This window comes from Camelus ferus, chromosome 14, assembly GCF_009834535.1.
Source record: "Camelus ferus isolate YT-003-E chromosome 14, BCGSAC_Cfer_1.0, whole genome shotgun sequence".
Taxonomy (NCBI): domain Eukaryota; kingdom Metazoa; phylum Chordata; class Mammalia; order Artiodactyla; family Camelidae; genus Camelus; species Camelus ferus.
In genome coordinates, this window is record NC_045709.1 from 30031731 (window position 1) to 30051271 (window position 19541).

Consider the following 19541-nt stretch of genomic DNA (forward strand, 5'->3'; position numbering starts at 1 on the left):
ATTTTTAAAATTATGACTTTTTATTAGAGCAGTTTTAAGCTTTCAGCAAAATTGGAGGGAAGGTACAAAGATTTCCCATGTATTTCCTGCCCCCTCACATTCATAGCCTCCCCTGTTTTCAACATCACTCACCAGAATGGTCCATTTTTTACCAAGGATGAACCTACATTGACACATCAAAATCACCTAGGTTCATAGTTTATGTTAGACTTCATCTTGGACGATGTCACGTGTCCATCATGCCAGCATACAGAGCACTTTCACGCCCCTGAAGGTGCTCCACGCCCTGCCTGTTCCTCGCTCCCTGTTCCCAACCTCTGACAACCACTAATCGTTTCATTGTTCCACAGTTTTGCCTTTTCTCGAATGTCGTATAATTGGAATCATACAGTATGTGGTCTTTTCAGATAGGCTTCTTTTACTTAATGATATGCATTTAAGGTGCTTCCATGCCTCTTCATGATTTGTTAACTTATTTTATTTTTTAATGCTGAATAATATTCCACTGTCTGGATTACCAGTTTATTTGTTCATTCACCTATTGAAGGACATCTTGGTTGCTTCCGAGTTTTGGCAATTATAAATAAAGCTGCTGTAAACATCTACATGCAGGTTTTTGTGGGGACATGTTTTTAACTCCTTTGGGTAAATACCAAGAACTGCAGTTACTAGATCATATGGTAAGAGTATGTTTAATTTTGTAAGAAATTGACAAATTGTATTCCAAAGTGGCTGTACCATTTTGCATTCGCACTAGCAATGAATGAGTGTTCCTGTTGCCGCACATCCTCACCAGCATTTGTTGTCAGCGTTCCAGATTTTCACCACTCTGATAGGTGTGTGGTGCAAGCTCATTGTTGTAATTTGCATCTCCCTGATGACATATGATGTGCAGCATCTTTTCATATGCTTATTTGCCATCTGTATATCATCACTGGTGAAGTATCTGAGTCTTTGGCCCCTTTTTAAAGTTAGGTTGTTTTTTCATTGTTGAGTTTTGAAACTTCTTTGTATATTTTAGATAATAGTCTTTTATCAGATAAATATGCCTTTTGGAAATATTCTTTCCCAATTTGTGCCTTATCTTCTCATTTTCTTGACATTTTCTTTTGCAAAGCTGGCATTTTTAATATTAATTAAGTCTAGCTTATCAATTATTTCTTTCATGGATTGTGTCTTCAGTGTTGTATCTAAAAAAAAATCACTATACTTAAGGCCATATGGGTTTTCTTCTATGTTATCTGCTAGGAGTTTTAAAATTTTGTGTTTTACATTTAGGTATGTGATCTATTTTGAGTTACATTTTGTAAAGGGTGTAAGGTCTGTGTCTAGATTCATTTTCTTGAATATGGATGTCCAGTTGTTCCAAGACAGAAAGACAGTCTTCACCATTGTATTGTCCTTGTTTCTTTGTCAATGATCAGCTGACTGTATACGTCTAGTTCTGGGCTCTCTAGTCTTTTCCGTTGTTTCATGTGTCTATTCTTTCATCGTATCACTCTGTCTTAATTATTGTAGCTTTCTTGTTTAAGTCTTGTTGTAAAGTGGTGTCAGTCCTCCACCTTGGCTCGTCTTCAATATTGTGTTGGCTCTTCTGGGTCTTTTGCCTCTACATGTAAACTGTAGAATCAGTTTTTCAATATCTACAAAATAACGTATTGGGTTTTTGATTGCTATTGCATTGAATTCATAGATCAAGTGGGGAGAACTGCCCTCTTGACACTGCTGAATCTTCCTACCCATGATTATGGGCTATATCCCCATTTATTTAGTTTTTCTTTGATTTTATTCATCACAGTTTTGGAAACACATATTTTAAAAAGAGTTTTAAAAGCAAACACCATATTATAGGGAAATAAGGAATTTTTGAGCTAAAAGGTAATTAAAATAGTTTATTCTGATATTTAAAAAAATCCCGAGAGGTTGTTTTCATAAGGTCCAGGATAAGCACTTAGTTTTCTTATGCTTCAAAGTTTAAAGTGAAGTAGATTTATTCTCTGCACAGGGAACAGTAGGTGATTCAAATACACGGTCATCTCTGTAAGTATTTCTGTGGCATCTGAAAATAAACGTCTGGCTGTCCTTTCCTTCCTTCCTCTTCCTCCTTCCCTGTCTTCTCTCCTACAGCAATACTCAAATGGACAAATATGTACATGAACGCTATCACCTTTGAACATACATGCCGTTCTAGTGAGTGCAGAGATGACAGGAATTCTCTAGTTTACCTAATTTTGCAGCGATTGTTGGTTAGAATGAAACTACAAATAAACACTCTAATAAATGCAGCACGTTGCTTAAAATACGCAGAGTATGCTTTGAGACCTACCCCAAACGAAGGGTGACTCCTTTGTCTGGGTAAGACTACCCTTCAAGTCATTAATTTCAGTCAAACAAAAATATCGAGATGCCAAGAAACAAAAGTTAAATGTGGTGCCTCAGCTCTTCATTCCACATGAAATTTTGTGCTCAGACAACACTTAACACAGGTATAGCCGCCTTAAAGCTCAGTAGCTTATGATCAAACGGTCCACATTTTTCCCTGTGATTACCAGGGGGTTATTCTTTCTGTGACAAGGCTTTCCCTCCCTTCTGCATAAGGCAGTGTTTGGAGGGGATCCTTGGTTATCTGGGTATAAACAATTCATTTAATTTTGATACATTAAGGAAATGGAGTATGATAGTGTTTGTAGGAACAAATATTAAAGGATTGAAATGAACCAAAAAGATTAGCAAATGACTGTCTAGCACGATCCTCCAAGATGTCTCTGCCTTTCATAGTTTTTGAGCTAACTTATAGCTTTGTAAATTATAAGAAAATAATATTAATGCAAATTAGTTTCTTTAAAAATCGCAAAGCTATTGTATCCAGTGAAATGCAATTGATTATTGACCTGTGAATAGACCTGTTTTACCTATACATGACTTTAAATTTCCCTTTGAAATAGTTATAATATCTTACTGTTTCTCCCATTAGTTAATGATGTAAGTAAAACGTTTATGTGTTCATTTCACATCCATATGAACTTATAATTAAACTTTTTAAAATACATTATCATTCAGCGTTAATTTACCTTCTAGACAACAAGCACCCCCTTCTTTACTTTCTAGCAAGCAGCAAAAAGGTTTTTGAAATTCTGCTCCATTGACTTGGAATCTAGCCTTTATAAGTCATAAATATCTAATAAATGATATAGTTTATATTAGTGAATGTGCCATTTGGTATTTTGTTGGTTGATTTTAAAATGGTGAAAATAAAAAGATGTGAACTAAAAAGCATTCTTAATTTATTTGTCATGATGATTTAAAAAAAAAAAGGAAACTGAGCTAAGTTACCAGTATGGCAAACACATAGAAATTTTTATTTCCTAAAAATCTGGAGAGTAAAGCATTATAGTCTCCTTGATACATAACAAAGATCCTGGCTTTATACTTAGAAATCATTTCTGGTAATCCTTCAGAGCTCATTTTTCCTCTCCATAGTTTGTTCTGATTATAGACAAGTCCAGCCTCTCTCCCCACAAAAAATTTCTAAATGAGCAAGAGGATTAATAGAGTAAAGAAAGATGTCAAGCCTGCAGACAAAAAAATGGATCAAATTATGGTTAGACAGATTAACCAAGTAAAAATCCAGCAGTGGGAATTTATTATAAAAGCAAGTAATAAGAGATCATCCAAGAAACGGAAAACTTAAAAATAGTTCTCAATGTGGGACAAAAGGGACATGGAAAGATTTTCTTTGTATTCAACAGAAACTGGGAAAACACAACTGTCAGAAGATTAAATGTTACTTGTGAATGTTTAGAAATAGGATGAAAATAAATGAGGTAATTATAGAAAATTTTCTTCACTCGGTTCCCCTGTATATCACAAAAAGTTTGATATTTCTTTTTTTTTTTTCTTTACAAATTTAAGGCTTTCTTTTATAAGAGCTCCAACAGAAAGAAGGAATGATACTGCAAAAGTCAATTTGAATATATTTTATTTTTGAGTACTGAAACCATATTGGGAGGTAATTTATAACCTTGAGTTTGTAAAATCTGTTACTTTTCACTCATTGTCAACTTTAGAACATAAGGCCCTAATAAAAATATGACATAAAAGAATTAGTTTTAATTCAGAGAAAGTTTATAGGATGAAGCAGAGGAAATACAGCCGGGACAAAAAGCATGTTGCACCGATGAGGTTAAGAACATCAAAGAACATTCTCCCCTTCAGTATTTTGGCTTCAGTATTCGGTCTAACACCAGCATTATTGAAGTATATGGTATAGTTCTTAAATATCTAAACAGGATGATCAATCTCACCAACCTGTAGAAAAACTGAGATACCTTACCGACTTCTTTCTGAAGCCTGTTGACTTTTGGTGACTTTCCTAACTTTAAACTTGCTTTTGAAAAGTGAGGCTTGATCTGATGAAAATATACATTTGGAAAAAAATTCCATTATCCCAACATTCCTTATTTATGAATTTGTGTAGCTATCAAGGGAGGTGTATTCCAAGATATCTCTTCCCTTCATGTCTGGCTTCACACTGTTTGTCCACAATTCTTTTCATAATATTTTATTTTGATGCCACAAAACTAGGGACGAATCTCTGGAGGGAACAGTGTTCCAAGGCGCGGCCATCATTAAGAGACAATAAGCTTGTTTTCATTCCAACAGTCTTAGCTTTGTTAAAGGCTAAGTGGAAGAAATGAACATACTGCACGCCTTACAAAGGAAATTGTGTCTAATTAGTTTGCTTCTCAAATTATTTCGTGAGGCATTGATTGGACTATAAATATGTTTTATTATCAGATGCTCTCAGCTAACGTTTATAATTTTTTATTGTTGTTAAAGATGGTCTATTAATTGAAATAAGATTATTCTACTAAATACAAGTAAATAAAATTACTAGGGTAGCCAGGATATTCCACTAACCACTCATTTTGGTCAGAAATTAAAAGTAGGATGAGCCAAGTCTAAAATGAAGCATTCAAATATTGTCTGTATCTTCCAGAAAAAAATTTAGTTTAGAAAATCTGTGTATTAGTTATGCTATCAAGGGCTGTGCTAGACAGAATAATAGCCCTCCAAAGATGGCCAGGTCCTTGACTCTGTAACCTGTGGATATATTACCTCATGCAGCATAAGGAGTTTTGCAGGTGTGATGAACGTTAAGGACCTTGCCATGGAAGAGTAGCCTGGTTTATCCATGTGGGGCCAATCTAATTACATGTGTCCTTAAAAGCAGAGAACGTTTCCCAGCCTTGGTAAGAGAGAGGTGTTGCAGAGAGTGGTTACTGAGATGCAACCTGGCTGACTTTCAAGATGGCAGAGGGAGCTCTGGAGCCAAGGGATGCTGGCAGCCTTGAGAAGCTGGGAAAGCAGGTGAGCAAACTGCCCCCACCAGAGCCTCCAGGAGCAGTGCAGCCCTGACTACACCTTCATTATAACTGGAGAGACCTGTGTCGAACTTCTGACGCATAGAATTGTGAGACAATGAATGCGTGTGTAGGTTTTTAACCACTAAATTTATGGTCGTTTGCTCTGGCAGTGATACAAAGTTAACACAAGGTGTTATCTTGGCATGTAATATTTTAACTATGAGAGTTTAGAAAAGCTCTATGAAGCAGCTATAATTATGTCTTTTTGAAAAAAAATCATAACTCTCTAGGATTTAAAAAAATTAAGCATAGACATATAATTAAATGAGGAACCATAGACCTAGGATTGAGTTTGTGCGTGTAGGTATTTATCAGGTGCTGTTTTGCAGATTTTCATGTGAAAGCAAGATCACTACCTTAAATTCTTTAAATTCTCTGCTTTCAAAGACTCGTGTGATTAGATTAGCCCCATGTGGATAATCCGGGTTACCCTCCCTACCTCAAGATCCTGAACAATAATCACACCTGCAAAATCCCTTTTGCTACCTAATGTAGTATTTTACGAACAGAGCATGAGATTGAGAGAAAGGATTTAATTCGGGGTATTTCATGCAGAGATAGTTCTGTCTATAAACACTGAAAAATCTTCTATAAGTTTCACAAGGTGCACGTCCCAAACTGTGGGCGTGAAGGGTCACTGACATCGCAGCAGCCAAAGGTGATCCTTCATGAATTGGGAGGCTGACTCGAGGTCAGTATTGTGGTGGTTAATCCCTTTTGTAAATGGCATAGTACTAAATGAGCGTTAGCCATTTTCATTTAAAGCACTTGGTTACTTTACTGAGTCCCCGCACGTAGACATTCAAGACTGCAGTGATATGTCTTGTCCAGGTTTCTAAATTTTTAAAGCGACAGCTTGCCATACCTGATGACAGTTTTTAGGATATAAATCGGGGAAATGTGGAGAAATCAGGAATGATTTAGCCTACAGATTTTGTAAGCAGGAGAGATCGTCTGCATAGTGGATGTGTCTATATTGTTCACAACTTAGAGCTTAGTGAGCAGTTGCAGACATAGCCGGGCACGTCTTTGTGGGGTTCCACTGCTGCTGTGGGCTGATGACAAACCTCTCACTCAGTGTCTTGCTAGACTCTGTAGGCATCAGTCAGCAGCTGGCTCCAGGCCAGAAGTAAAAGCGCCGACGTATTCTCTTAGCAGGTGCACCCATGAGACCCCCTAGAGGGACTAGGACGCTCTGGGATCCCTAGGGTGTGGGATACATGCCTCTAGCTGGCATGGTGGGAAGCTCATTGGCCTCTGCAGACTTCCCTTGGCTGAGCTCATTCACAAGGCTCTGTGTGAACGCACAGCACCAACCACTGATAGAGGGCCCAGGAAAGCACTGTGGCCAGAGAGACTCTAAATGTGGTAGACACGGGACAAAAACAGGTATCTGTGTGGACTGAGGACTTACCCATCAAAATGAGGATCTTGTTCTAAGTATCACAAAACATGGAACTGGTTAATGTAATGTTTTTTATAGCATGTAACTCGCATACCCATAGTAGGAGCCACGCCCAGTCTCTTGGCTTGGCAGCGTCAGAGGATATGACCGTACTGAGAGAGAGAGAGACTCTAGAACCATCATGGCAGCCCCTAGCAATACAGGGCTGTTTAAATTAATTAAAATAGCCAGTTCCTGAGCAACACTAGCCACGTTTCAAGTACTCAACAGCCACACGTGACCAGCTACCGTATTAGACAGCCCAGATTTAGACCATTTCCATCACTGCAGAAAGCTCTGCTTCACAGTACTTTTCAAGAACCAAGTTGGGCCCTTTGGGTACCTAGAGGGCTGAAATGCTAAATCTCAATGTGCTGCTCTGCTTCCTGCTTTTAGTTCAAAACCTTGCCTGCCTCTGTAATTGATCTGGAGAATCCTAAGAGCAACTGGTTCCCACAAGTGTCACTGGACCTTGACACCCGAGGGCAGAAAACTTGAGTGTATTCTTGGGTGACCCCTCTTCCATCCGCTTTGTTCAGATTTACCCTGGGACCAATTCATCCAGTTGGCGCATGTTTCCCAAGACCTACTCTGGCACCAAGATTCTGTGAACAAAACATGGGCTCTCCTCTCATGCAGATTATATTCTGTGTGGTTGATACAGACAGTTAGAAAACATCAAACACATTAAGATAATTTCATACTGTGTGAAGTTCTATGAAGGATATTTTTAAAAGGTCGTGAAATGGCGAAGGTTGATGCTCAGGTGACTAGAAGAGGCTTTTGAGAAGGAGCTGGTTGCACCAAGCATCCCTGATTCATTTGTTTCAAAATATTCAGCACCTATTATTAACCAGCTATTGTATTTGATTACCAGTGGGGTGCTTTTAACACCACTAAATCACATTGATGTGTCAGAAATTCAGGACCCATGCCCATTGCCAGTATATTGAATTTAAATCTCATGCATGTGATCCAGAGATCAGTATCTTTAAAAATCACTAAAAGCAATTTTAAGGCATAGCCAGAATGATAGTAAAGATACCTGAATGCTCTCTTGAACTTGATTTACTAGAACATGAGAAATGATGAAAAGGAAGCAAATATTTTGGCTTCAAAATGAATGAGGAAAGGACAGAAAGTGAATTTCAAGAGACAATTAGGAAACTCATTAATTTATATTAAAAGTTACAGAGGACCAAAATTGAGCAGTATCTATGAAAATGGAAAGAATAAAAATAAACAAAAAGACTTAAGAGCTAAGAATAAAAACGTGTCAACAGTAACCCTGAGATTTTCAACTTCATGTCTGGCTTAAAGATGATGATGTTTTGAGATGTAACCAAACCAAAAATATTGGGTGAAGTAGGCTGGGTTTGTTTTCAGACATTGTAAATTTGTAATTCTTGTTCAGTTGTGAATGTATACTTTTTCTTTTTCTAAAGTCCTGAGACAAGCAAAAACAATAAAGAAAACCATGATTTCCTGCCAGAGACTAAGCTAGAAAAAAAAAAATTCCGATGCCCAACATAGTTTTAAGCCTCCCACGTTATCCAAAATACATATGCTGTAAATTGGAATTTCCAAATTAGATCCACCTTCTTATTACAGATAAAGAGAAAAAGGAAACCAAGCTTTGTCTTTTTCAGAATCATTTTTAGACCCTGCATCATGAGAAATATTCTGAAACAAAGTCTTTGAACATCAAAGTCCAATTACAAAGTAAACTGGACTAAATGTATTCATGTATTATCTTGACCTACGTCTGGGAACTGGGCCAAACTTTTCAAGTTATGCTACCATTATTTACCAAAAAAAGGACATGTTAACCAACATTATTAAATAAAAGCATATATATACACGCATAACAGGAACCAAAATAAATGCTTATGTTAATTAATGTTGAAGATGTGTATATATACACAAGGCGAAGATACAATACCCTCTTGAGCAGCGCTGGGAATAGTAGCTGTGCCAGGGGAAAATGTATACAGTCTCCTGGCCTGCAGGGTATGTGTTTATTGTGTTATACAAATACACAAAGGAGCCACTTCCACAATTGCCTGGAACAAAATTGCAATCTAACATTTTGCATTTAAAATTCCTTCTGCTGCTCCATTTCTTGATGAGTAGCAGGTCATGAAACTTAGGTGTTTGCACAAATAAACGTAGTATGAAAGATACCTGAATCTTCTGTGAAATGCAAACATTTTTTTACATATTTAGGGAAAACATTGCATCTGTTCAGAAAACTATTTTTTGTAATCTCACTTTTTTTCTTTTAATGAATATGAAATAAATGAAACTCTTCTCCTTCTCTCCTGCCTCTTCAGCCCCCAATGCTGTAGCCACCATCATTTTCTATTCTTCCAGACTTTATTCTATGCTTATAGGAATGTATTTTTTCCTTGTTTTTTCCCCAAGTGAAAATGGTTTTGCCATGTGCTTTTTTGTTTTACTTATAATGAGTATTTTTCCAAGTCAGTACATGTGAATCAACTACTTTCTTTTTAATTGCTCTGTGAATTTCCTTTAAGGAATATTTTGTAATTGATTTAACCATTTTTCTATTAATTGAGAGTTCTCCCCACCCCCCAATTTTTGGCTAGTAACCTATACTGTACTGTAATGAGCATCCCTGGACATATATTTTTTTGTGTGTAAATAAGCTAATATTTGTGGAGGGCAGCTCCCTAGAAGTAGAATTTCTGGGGAAACTACTGGATCAAAGATCATGCATATTTTGACCTTGATAGATAATGTCAATTTTCCTTATAAAAAACTATAACCATATTCACTCTTCTCAATACAGTTATGACAGTGCCCATTTTCCTGTACCAAAGGTAGAGTTATCTATTGAAAAGTTGCCCAGCAAGTCAGTGAATAAGATATCTTGTTTTGTTTAACCAAAAGTTGGTGTTTTATATTCATGATGGACCCCATTTTAAGTCCTATTTCATTTGCTACATTCCATTTGGTCCAGAGCAGATATTGTCCTTTTTTTTTTTTTTTAACCAATGAAATCTTTTCCTCTAAATTAAATAACCTATTAACTTTCTTGTAATTTATGCAGTGCAGGATGGAAATTTTTATATTTTGCTTGGATTCACTATTATGGCAAGTTTGATTTTATGCGTAACAGCTTTCCTCATCAGACTGGACATTTAAGCCACCTGTCTTGACAAATATCCCACTTTTCTCTCTGAAATGTTTGCTCTTTCTTGCCCTGTTGCAGGATTTCATGTGTCTCAGAGTTATTCACCTCTGTGTGGGGTCCCGATTTTCCCAGTGACTTTGCAGCATAGTAACTTGGCTGAAATGCTGATGAGCCCAGATAAGAAGGAGATGATGACAGGAAGGGATAATTGGGAAATACTGCCCTGGGGAAGAAATAGTTTGCGTCTGGGAGAGAAGGGCTTGACCACTCTTTCTCAAATGACATTGATTTTTGAAAAGTGGCATTAAGAGCATGCAATTCCAGAGACCCCTCGGTTCTTGCAGAAATATCTACCACGGCAGGCTGAAACTCGTTTTCTTTAAAGGTTAAAAAAATAGAAAAATGCGCAACTCTTGAAGAGATTTCCAAATTGTCATTGTGAGCAGAATCCAGTATTTCAAGTTAAAAATTGAGAGGGTTTTAAAGAAGCAGCAATTATTTCAGGCAGAAAGCAAACAGAAATGCCAGCAGCCAAAAAAGCCTGTGAAAAGATACGATTAAAACTGAGATTTTTAAAAAATATATTTGTCTGTAGTTCTTGACTTTTAAAGTCCACATTTTCCCTTGAGAAAAGAATGAGAAACATTAAAAATGTTAAAGAAAGGCATAAGCATGTTTAAAAAGAAACAAATTAAGAAAATATTAGTATCATGTTACCAACCCCAAAGCCAAACAGAAAACACTTCTCAACGTGATTGGAAGTTAGTGTGAGGGAGAAGAAAACCATTATTATTATAATTATTATTATTTATTCATCTTTTTGGCAGTCTTACTTGCTGACTGACTGATGCCTGGTAGTAGATTCACTCTTATTTATTATGTAAGAAAGGTTGTATCCTTTCATTTTAGGGAACGGTTTTAACAAAATTGTCTACTTGTGTCTTGTAAATGCTTCAAGAGGAATTCAGGGCATTCTACGTTGGAAACATCTCAAGACCTCTTAACTCCTACCTTTCAGTCTGATTTCTTAGTGGTTCTGTCAGCCTGGCCTCTGCTCAGAAGCTGTCCTTCCTAAGAGGTGAGAAATATTTTTAAAAAACAAAGTCAATACTACTAATTTGAATATTATCTTCCTCTTGAGAGCAATTAATGACAGATATTGTGTTAGATGCTTCTCTGTTCTTATGCGGATAGCTCTCAGTGAAGATGAGTATTTCATATCAATGTATCTAGATTTAGTCATTCTTTTTAATGATTACATAGTATTTCCATGTATAAATTACTCCCAGCGGTTATTTTTTTACATTTCCCCCCCCAAGACAAAGACTGTCTTAATGAGCATCTATCAGATTTCTTTTTCTTGGTCCATTTATCTACCACATTCTCTACCCACATACTACTGAGGATATCTTTAAATTAGTTTGCTGATTTATACTCCATATTAAAAACATAGGACAGCATTTCCAAGTACTAAGCAAATGCTATGAAAATCATTGCCATCGATTCCTATTCTCATTACTTCTTTACTACAACTATTACTACATAAATTCAACAGCACTCAACAAAATAAAGTTTATTTTTTAACCTAATTTTTGTCAAAAATAGGACCTTAACTTTTTTTTTTAAAGTTGACATTCTTAGGATGTTTTGTGGTAGATAGATAGTACTTAAACATTTGTTGAATGAAAAAAAATAATAAATATTAGCTATTTTGGAGAGTTTTTTTGACCAAAAAAAAAAAACACATTGACAAAAGAAACATTTGAAAATTTTGTGCCAAATGAACAGACCTATTAATAGAGATTTTTGGTATCTATGAAGATTTTACAAATTTTAATAATTATTATTTTAAAGGTTCATATTGAAATGGGCAACCTGATTCCTCTCAATAATACTATTCAAATTTTTGTCAGTATACTAATAGATGTTCTTTATTATAAAGTGATTTATTCTGAACTGTAAAAATACTAGATGGATTAGATAGTACTTGCCACATTAATATACAAAACATATCACGCATTAAATGAATATTCATGGTTTAAGATTAAATTTGCTGTTTACTTTCAATATTTTTTTCTTAGTAGTGAAGGCTCCCTAAATTTCATTGGTTCTTCTCCATATACTAATTTGTATATCATTAATACTTCATCATTTGATTTAATCTTAAGGTTTCAAATGTCCTTTAGTTAAGTCCTTTACATAAACTTTAAATTCTTTCTTAATTCTCTGTGTGAACAGCCCAGTTAACAGTGGAACAGTGCCTGGCATTACAAGTCAATATGGTTATTTAATGCCATTCTCTTCATGAGCGTGTAAAGGAAAATTTTATAAATAGCCTTTTTAATGCAATGGTTCTCTTAAACTCACACCAGTTATAATTCTGCACAGAAATAAGACAGCCAAATGTGTGGAAATAAATTTCATTCGTATATAAAATATCTAAGATAGGAAAAATTATACACATAAAATTTAAAGCTAGCTAAGGATTCATTGAAAATTTTTCATATGCCATCTCTCCAAATCTGGTTTTAAGGAAACTGTAACATAATTCCAGGAATAAAGACCTTCTGGAATTGGGATTTATGGAAAAGAGATTATAGCCCCATAAGGTTCTAGGAATGTAAAGGGCCTGAAAGATTCTGTAGGAGAAGGTACTTTTCTTTCCTTGCTAAACATTAAATGAGTTTCTGAAAACACTGTTTTCGGTGAGCATACATTTCTTGCATTGGTGCTGGATTTTGTATTGATTAATAGTGACCTTTTTTTTTTTCTTCTTTGGGAAGAAAACCTACAGGGACAAAGTCACTGTTCTGCTTACATTAAAATCCCGTATTGACTTTGAGAGGTAAACATTGATTTTTGATGGGTGGGTGCAACATATTGAAGAAATTGTTTGAACCCTTGGTGAGATAATGCTTCTAATAATACAGCTGGTTATCAAAACAGGATGTGTCTAACGTCAGTCTAAATAATCGTACACCTTTAGGTTTTTACGTTGATAATTTCAGTAGAACATTTTGAGGCAGAAAATTTCTTTCAACCTTGAAAAGTAAGTCTTTGATAAAACATGACCCTCGATGATTGTTCGTTCTTCGGAAAAAAATATCTGAGTACAGGAAGGGTAACTGAACAGCAAGGAGTCCCAGGTACAGGGTTTTTGATCACTCTAGACTTGCAGCGTCTCAAACTTGAGCAGGATCTGGAAAGTCTATCGAGGTTTTAGGAAATAACCAAGTGATGACTGAGGGCACATAGGACTGAATGACCGTAGGTGCTATCTGTGTCTTTTGTAGGTGGGCGGGGCTGGGGGTGGGGAGAGTCGTTGCTGAACGTGATGGGGACTGGGTGGTGCAGGCTTCTGATGCTCTCAACATTTTCCACCTTGTCGGTCAGGCCAAAACTGTAATAACAAAGCTCACTGCAGCTGCCTCCTCAGTGTTTCGGTCTCACTCACATGAGAACACGCATCATCTCTGCCTTTCTTGAATGCGCATGCGTGCACGTTTTCAAATATAAAGTCCAAAGACGTTGCAAGATTTGGATGGAATCCTTCATACCTGAAACTAGTCCAAAAGAACGATACTTTGAAACTTTACCAAGGATTGAACAAATGGCATGATCTTGTCCATTTAAATGTGTGTGTCTTCTGGTCTGTCCCATCTTACAGAATTGTATTTTTGATAGAAAAATAGCAGGTTAAACTTAACCTATGCAAAATCATGCAGACTCTTGACTAACCTGTTTTACTGAATTATCCTAAAATCTAAAGTTAGAATAATTTTGAAATTTTATTGATAATCCTTGAGTAATAAAAAAATTTCTTTAACATATTTTCTGCAGATTTTCAAGTATATTCAGTATCTAATGTGACAATTACTGTGTAACAATATTTAACAATATTGTTAAGTTAAATTTTTTTTTTGTAATTTTGTTTAAGTGACTAATTCAGCACTCCAATAAGGATCTAGAAAGATAAAAACACTATTCTTTCATAATGTTATTACACTGTGCTGTTCCAATAACATTTAATAGATGGTTAACATTTTCTAACATTAAGCTGGTACTGTGGGATCTTTGAAAATATCACATATATTTGGGTTTCACTTTAGCACTTTAGAAGGCTCATAAACATAACTTAAAATTAGATTAGAAAATTTTTTTTCAAAAAAACCTGTTATATGTATTTTTTGGGTAGGGGAACAGGGAGGGAAACTCCTTTGGTATCCTCTGTTAATCTTTATGGCTCATTGGATATTTATCTGTATTTCTGAATTCCAGAAGTAATATGTTTAATGGAACAAATGAACCAATACTGTGACAAGTTAAAATTTGTAAAGATAAAGTCAGTTCCTATATTAAAAAAAATATAGTTAATTAAGATGCTACAAAATCCTGCCTCCTCATGAGAGCAAACATTTGTTCTTTGATAGAACATGTATTGATTGACTATCCTTCCATTCCATACAATAACTTTCCCAGGCTCTGAGTTTAGAGTGAGGATCAAAACAGATAGGTTTCAAGGTGTCTGCTCACATAGAGTTTACAGCCCTATCTGGGAAAACAATAGCAAATAATCAAATATCAAAATAATCTCATTAAGAGATGTACATCTGATTCAAATTTAGATGATGATTCTGAAGGAAAGAGAGCTAAGTCCATGAAAGTGGCTTAAAGTAGGCGATCAGGGAGATCTCCCTGAAGAAGTGTTGGTTGAGCTGAAGGAAATCTAGGACACGTGGCCGCCTGGGCAGGGGGCGGGGAGCCTTCCTGGAGAGGCCGCAGTGAGGGGAGAAGGCCAGGAGTGGGACTTAACTCAAGTGATTCAGGAAATTGGGACACACGAGGATGCCTATGTCCCAGGTCTTGGTTGAGTCCCTGGGACACGCCCCACCAGGTGAGGGTCCTTGGCATCGTGGGTGAGCCAGAGTTGAGTTAAAGGTAGATTTATTCAGAGAGGTGCACTCTCCATAGACAGATGCAGGACATCTCAGAAGGCAACAGAGAGGCCACGAGGCATGGGGGAGAGGGGTTAAAGTAGAAGTAGATACACACTCTGTAGACAGAGGGCAGGCCATAACAGAAGGCCACAGAGGGTGAACACGAGGTGTGCAGCTGTTAGCTTTTATGGGCTTGGTGACTTCGTAACAAGTGGGAGGACTATTCCAGCTGCTTTGGGGAAGGGATGAGCAATTGGGCCACCACCCACTTTCTGACGGTTGATGATCAGCCTCAGAACTGTCGTAGCACCTGCGCGGGAGTGCCATTAGCATGCTAATGCGTCACAGTGAGCGTGCAGCCAAGCTCAAGTTCCCCTGGGAGGTGCGTCTTCGCCATCTCGGTACTGACTGCTGTGCCGTTCTTTTAATGGCTGTGCCCTGCCCTCTTCCCTCTTGTCTCACAAGGACTGGCAAGAAGACGAAAGCAAATCGTGAAGGAAGGCAGTTTGAGATGATGCTCAAGAAGCCAAGGGCTTGGTTAGGCAGTAAATCTGGAATTTATCCAAAAAGAACTGGGAAGCCATTGGACAGATCGGGCAGAGAGTGGTGGTGGCAGGACCAGATCTGCATTTTGAAGATCTCCCTCAGGTTGCAGAAAGGAGGGGTGATTGGATGGGTTCAGAGTGGATGAGAGGGGGCACATTAGGCCCTTTTAAAAGCCCAGGAGAGCGAGGACTGCGTCAGCCACTGGGGGGGGGGAGGGCTTGGCAGGCACTCCTTTGTTGTGTTTGTACAGGCAGACAAGCATTTCAAAGCATTTATCTGGTGCAGGGATGGGCACTAACCAAGCAGCATGGGAGACGACCGGGTCAGAACACGCCCCAGTACCTGCAGGCTGAGAGTGAGCTCTGCATGGCAATGTGATTCTAGAACACTCGCAAATCTATATAAACAAAGTAAAAAAGTTAAAGGATTATTTTATGCCGTTGGCTGTCAGGGGGTTAGACTATATTACCCTGCAGTTTGAGGAGATCAGCATTTAACCACAGCATTTGTTTTCTTTTTCTCCACATAAAAAAGTGACAAATGATCCTTGTCCTTAATAATAAGCAGAAAGGGCCTAGGATTACCAAAACGTCAATACTTACACCAGAGAGAGTATTGCAAGCGAACCCAGAAAATACTGTCTGTTTTGCTAAGTGAAAAGCATCTCACTGAAAATCTGGAAACCTCATTGTCTTCTCTTTCTGGCTCTTTTATGAGTTACCATAACTCAGCTGGAGCTGCAATGTAACTGACCAGGGCTGATGATGAAATCAATAACCACTAAAACAAAAATAAATGGTGTTTGGGGTGCAAGAAACATTCAGCCATTTTTATCTTAGGGAAAGTACATCTGACTTAAATGTACTCCAATGGCTAATATTTCACACACACACACACACACATATATATGTTTAGTAAACTCCGGTTTTGCTAAAATTTCTGTACTAGCTAATCAATATCCACAACGGTGGACTCTCTCTTTGGGCTCAGATAGAGTCAGTGCGTGATTTAAATAGGAAATGCTGTGTCATTTGATTCCACTGGAAAATAATTTCCTGGTGGGAATGTGTTTTAAACTCTCCCCACTATTCAGCCCAAAAGCCTTCAAACAAGTGAGCGTTTGGGGGGAATGCAATTGGAGAACTTAGTTTCACGCCTCAAAATTTAGGAGCTAAGCAGTAAAGGGGCGCGTCTTCACCCTCCACAAAAAAGAATTAGCTGCAACATTTCAGTGGAGGAAAGAAAACGAGATTCTGGCACTTTTAAATTCTAAGGTCATCAGTAGATTTTTTTTTTTTTTTAACAGTCCTTGATTCTCAAGTTTGTACGTCTTTACTGATTCACCTGTTGTAATGATGGAACCATTCTGGGACACTGAGGCTGTCATGATATGTGCAAATTGTTCCTTTTGGAGGAGCACAGTGACCCCTCCTGTTTCTATTTTTCTGTGTCTTAGACAGCTGACTATGGAAATTGCAACGAGCTTTGTGTCTGAGGTGGGAAAGCCGTTGGAATAGTCTGAGATTTGACAAGAAATGATGGCATCACCAGTACCGAACAACACAGTGTAGCAAGATTTCAGAGGAGAGGGTGGGGTGCACAAGATGGTATAACTTGTGATCTTGATAAAGGTGAGTAAGTCTCTGACAATAAATTAAAAAAGAAAAAAAAGCGCATAAGCTCTAGATAAGGTATGTGGATGTCTATAGTTTACGTTAGTACCTACAGACATATTCAAATTGATCTATCAGTATTTAATTATATTTACTATCCTTGATCTATATATCATTTGCTTAAAATATGTAGGATTGACAAGGGAGGCTACGTTTCATATTGTCTATTCTCGTTACAACGTGAAGGGAGGAAGAGATTGTGATTAGAAGCATTTATGAGTCAATCAAGTAAGTGCTATCAAGAAGCTAGATCCAATCAGGTATTATGTGATTGCAGAAGATTATTCTGCTGTCTTAAGGCTGTGGGTATTTAGGTTATGATTTTAAAGTTTAAAGAGGCCAAAGCTAATTGCCTCCTGAATTCACAGTCGTATTTGGAAGGGACTCACAGGCAAAGGTAAAAATACATGATCATCTACAGCTGATTTGATTGGAGCTGATGGAACCACAGCAGGAAAGGGGTGTCACTGTCACACCTGGACCTAGGTTTTGCTGACTCGGCAGGCCCACAAGTTTTGAGGGACACGTGTTGCAAATACGGAAAGTAGATGAATATGTAAAATTGTGTGAATATTTATAACTCTCTGGTCTTTTCATAGCGTATTTATTAACACCAAAACAATTTTAGATGGGCTATCAACAAAAATATTTAAAAATAAATCGCAGTGTACTCATTTAACACACATTGGTTATGATCTGCTACAATGAGACAAATTGAACATCCATCAGAGACTGTTTAATAAGTTTACTGCACTGATTTTTAACTAAGTCACTTTCAAATGCTTTATCAACAGTTTTTAAATACAAAGACACAGTGGCCATTTCTAATATAAATGAATGAATTTGCCTTTGTGGAAGACCACAGGCGGATAAACAGGATGCTGAGGGGACAGCCGTGAACCAAGGAGTTCTTGCCCTGTTTAAATGGTCAAGAGACTCAGTTTCACTTGACCTCTATCAAGGAGGAATACAGTTCCTATTTGCAGACTTTTTTTGAATTTTTACATAAATTCCCAACATTGTTAAATCAGTAATTGATTTTGATGTTTATACAACAGTAAACTGCCAAACAAAGTAAGTATGCAACTGGAAATGGCCTGCCTGCCCCTCCACCCCCGGATGTGACCTTGTCTGTTCCATTGTTGAGAAATTTACTCCAGGGCAGACACTCAAGTAAGTTTTGCTAGCCCTAGATACTGGCCTGGGGCGGGGCAGGGGGTGGGGTGGGAGGGTACTAGAGCACTGTTCCAGAATCGCCCAAAGCGAAACTCTCAGAAGCTTGAATTTTCACCATAAACATACACAGTATACACTGTCTATACTGAAGAAATGGCCTTGTCAAATGGCAACTTGACAGGATGGTCCATTTGAAGTTTTTGCCTCCTTTTGTGAGTAAAAGAATCCTTTCCTCCTCCTTGCCCCCCTGTTCCCTTTTTTTTTCTTATTTTCATTGAATGCCTCTACTTCTTCCGGCCCCTGTTAGGCCGGCCTGTTGCCAGTGTGTCTGCCTGTGGAGCAAAGTGAAGGAGGGGAGAGAAGTGGGTGGCGGTGAGATTCCCAGCGCCCCGTGAAACGCGGCGGCCCTGAAGCAGAGCCTGAGACGGTGACAGCTGCCGGAAGCACTTCCTGTTCTAGAAATTCTGTCCCCTACTTCCTTCAGAATAGTATGAAAATTGATTAAATCACCTAGATTTCAGCTTCTTGCTCTCCAGCATCCTCTGATTTATGGCAGAAGTTCTCTCACAAGACGTGCCTGAGTAATTTGGGTCCCTTTTGCTTTACCCGCCTTTTTAATGCAAAGTAAATCCATTGATTAGATTATAGTAGAGGAGGGAAAAGAGAAGAGGGGGTCTTTTTTTCTTTTTTTTTTTAAACCAGAATTGCTCAGTACATATCTTGCTGTTCACCTCGCCTGCTTGCTTAAGTCTGGGGATGCCATTCCAGCCCTGTGGGTTGCAGCCCAGAGGACTGGGCCCCTTCTGCACAACTTACTTGAAGGCAAGTGTCAGTTTGTTGGATTCTTTATCCGTTTTGCCAAATTATCTGTGAGTAGGAGTATTGAAATAAGATCTTGAGCAACTTACTTTGGATGTTGGTTTTCTTTTGAAAAACAATTATTACAAAACTCCTAGGACGGCTCACTTGCTTTTTCTCTTTTTTGTAAAAAGCAACATCATCACTTTCTTCCAGTATTATATTTCTCCTCAATAATTGATATGTTACATTAAAGGAACACAAAATGGTCTTAATTATGCAATAATGATCAAGGCAAAGAGTGTTTCCTGGGAACTAATGGTTGCCCGAGAGGACATGATGGCTTGAGGTCCAGCTGGTTAATAATCCGCAGGAAATGCTGTG

At 37.7% G+C, this 19541-nt stretch overlaps 1 long non-coding RNA gene across 1 annotated transcript; it reads left to right on the plus strand.

Moving 5' to 3' along the window:
- The first annotated feature begins 634 nt into the window (after window positions 1-634).
- LOC116668641 lies at window positions 635-19197 on the plus strand. Its single transcript, XR_004325872.1, has 3 exons — window positions 635-801; window positions 8880-8884; window positions 19187-19197. It is a non-coding gene; the product is annotated as an uncharacterized LOC116668641 (long non-coding RNA).
- The last annotated feature ends 344 nt before the right edge of the window (window positions 19198-19541 follow it).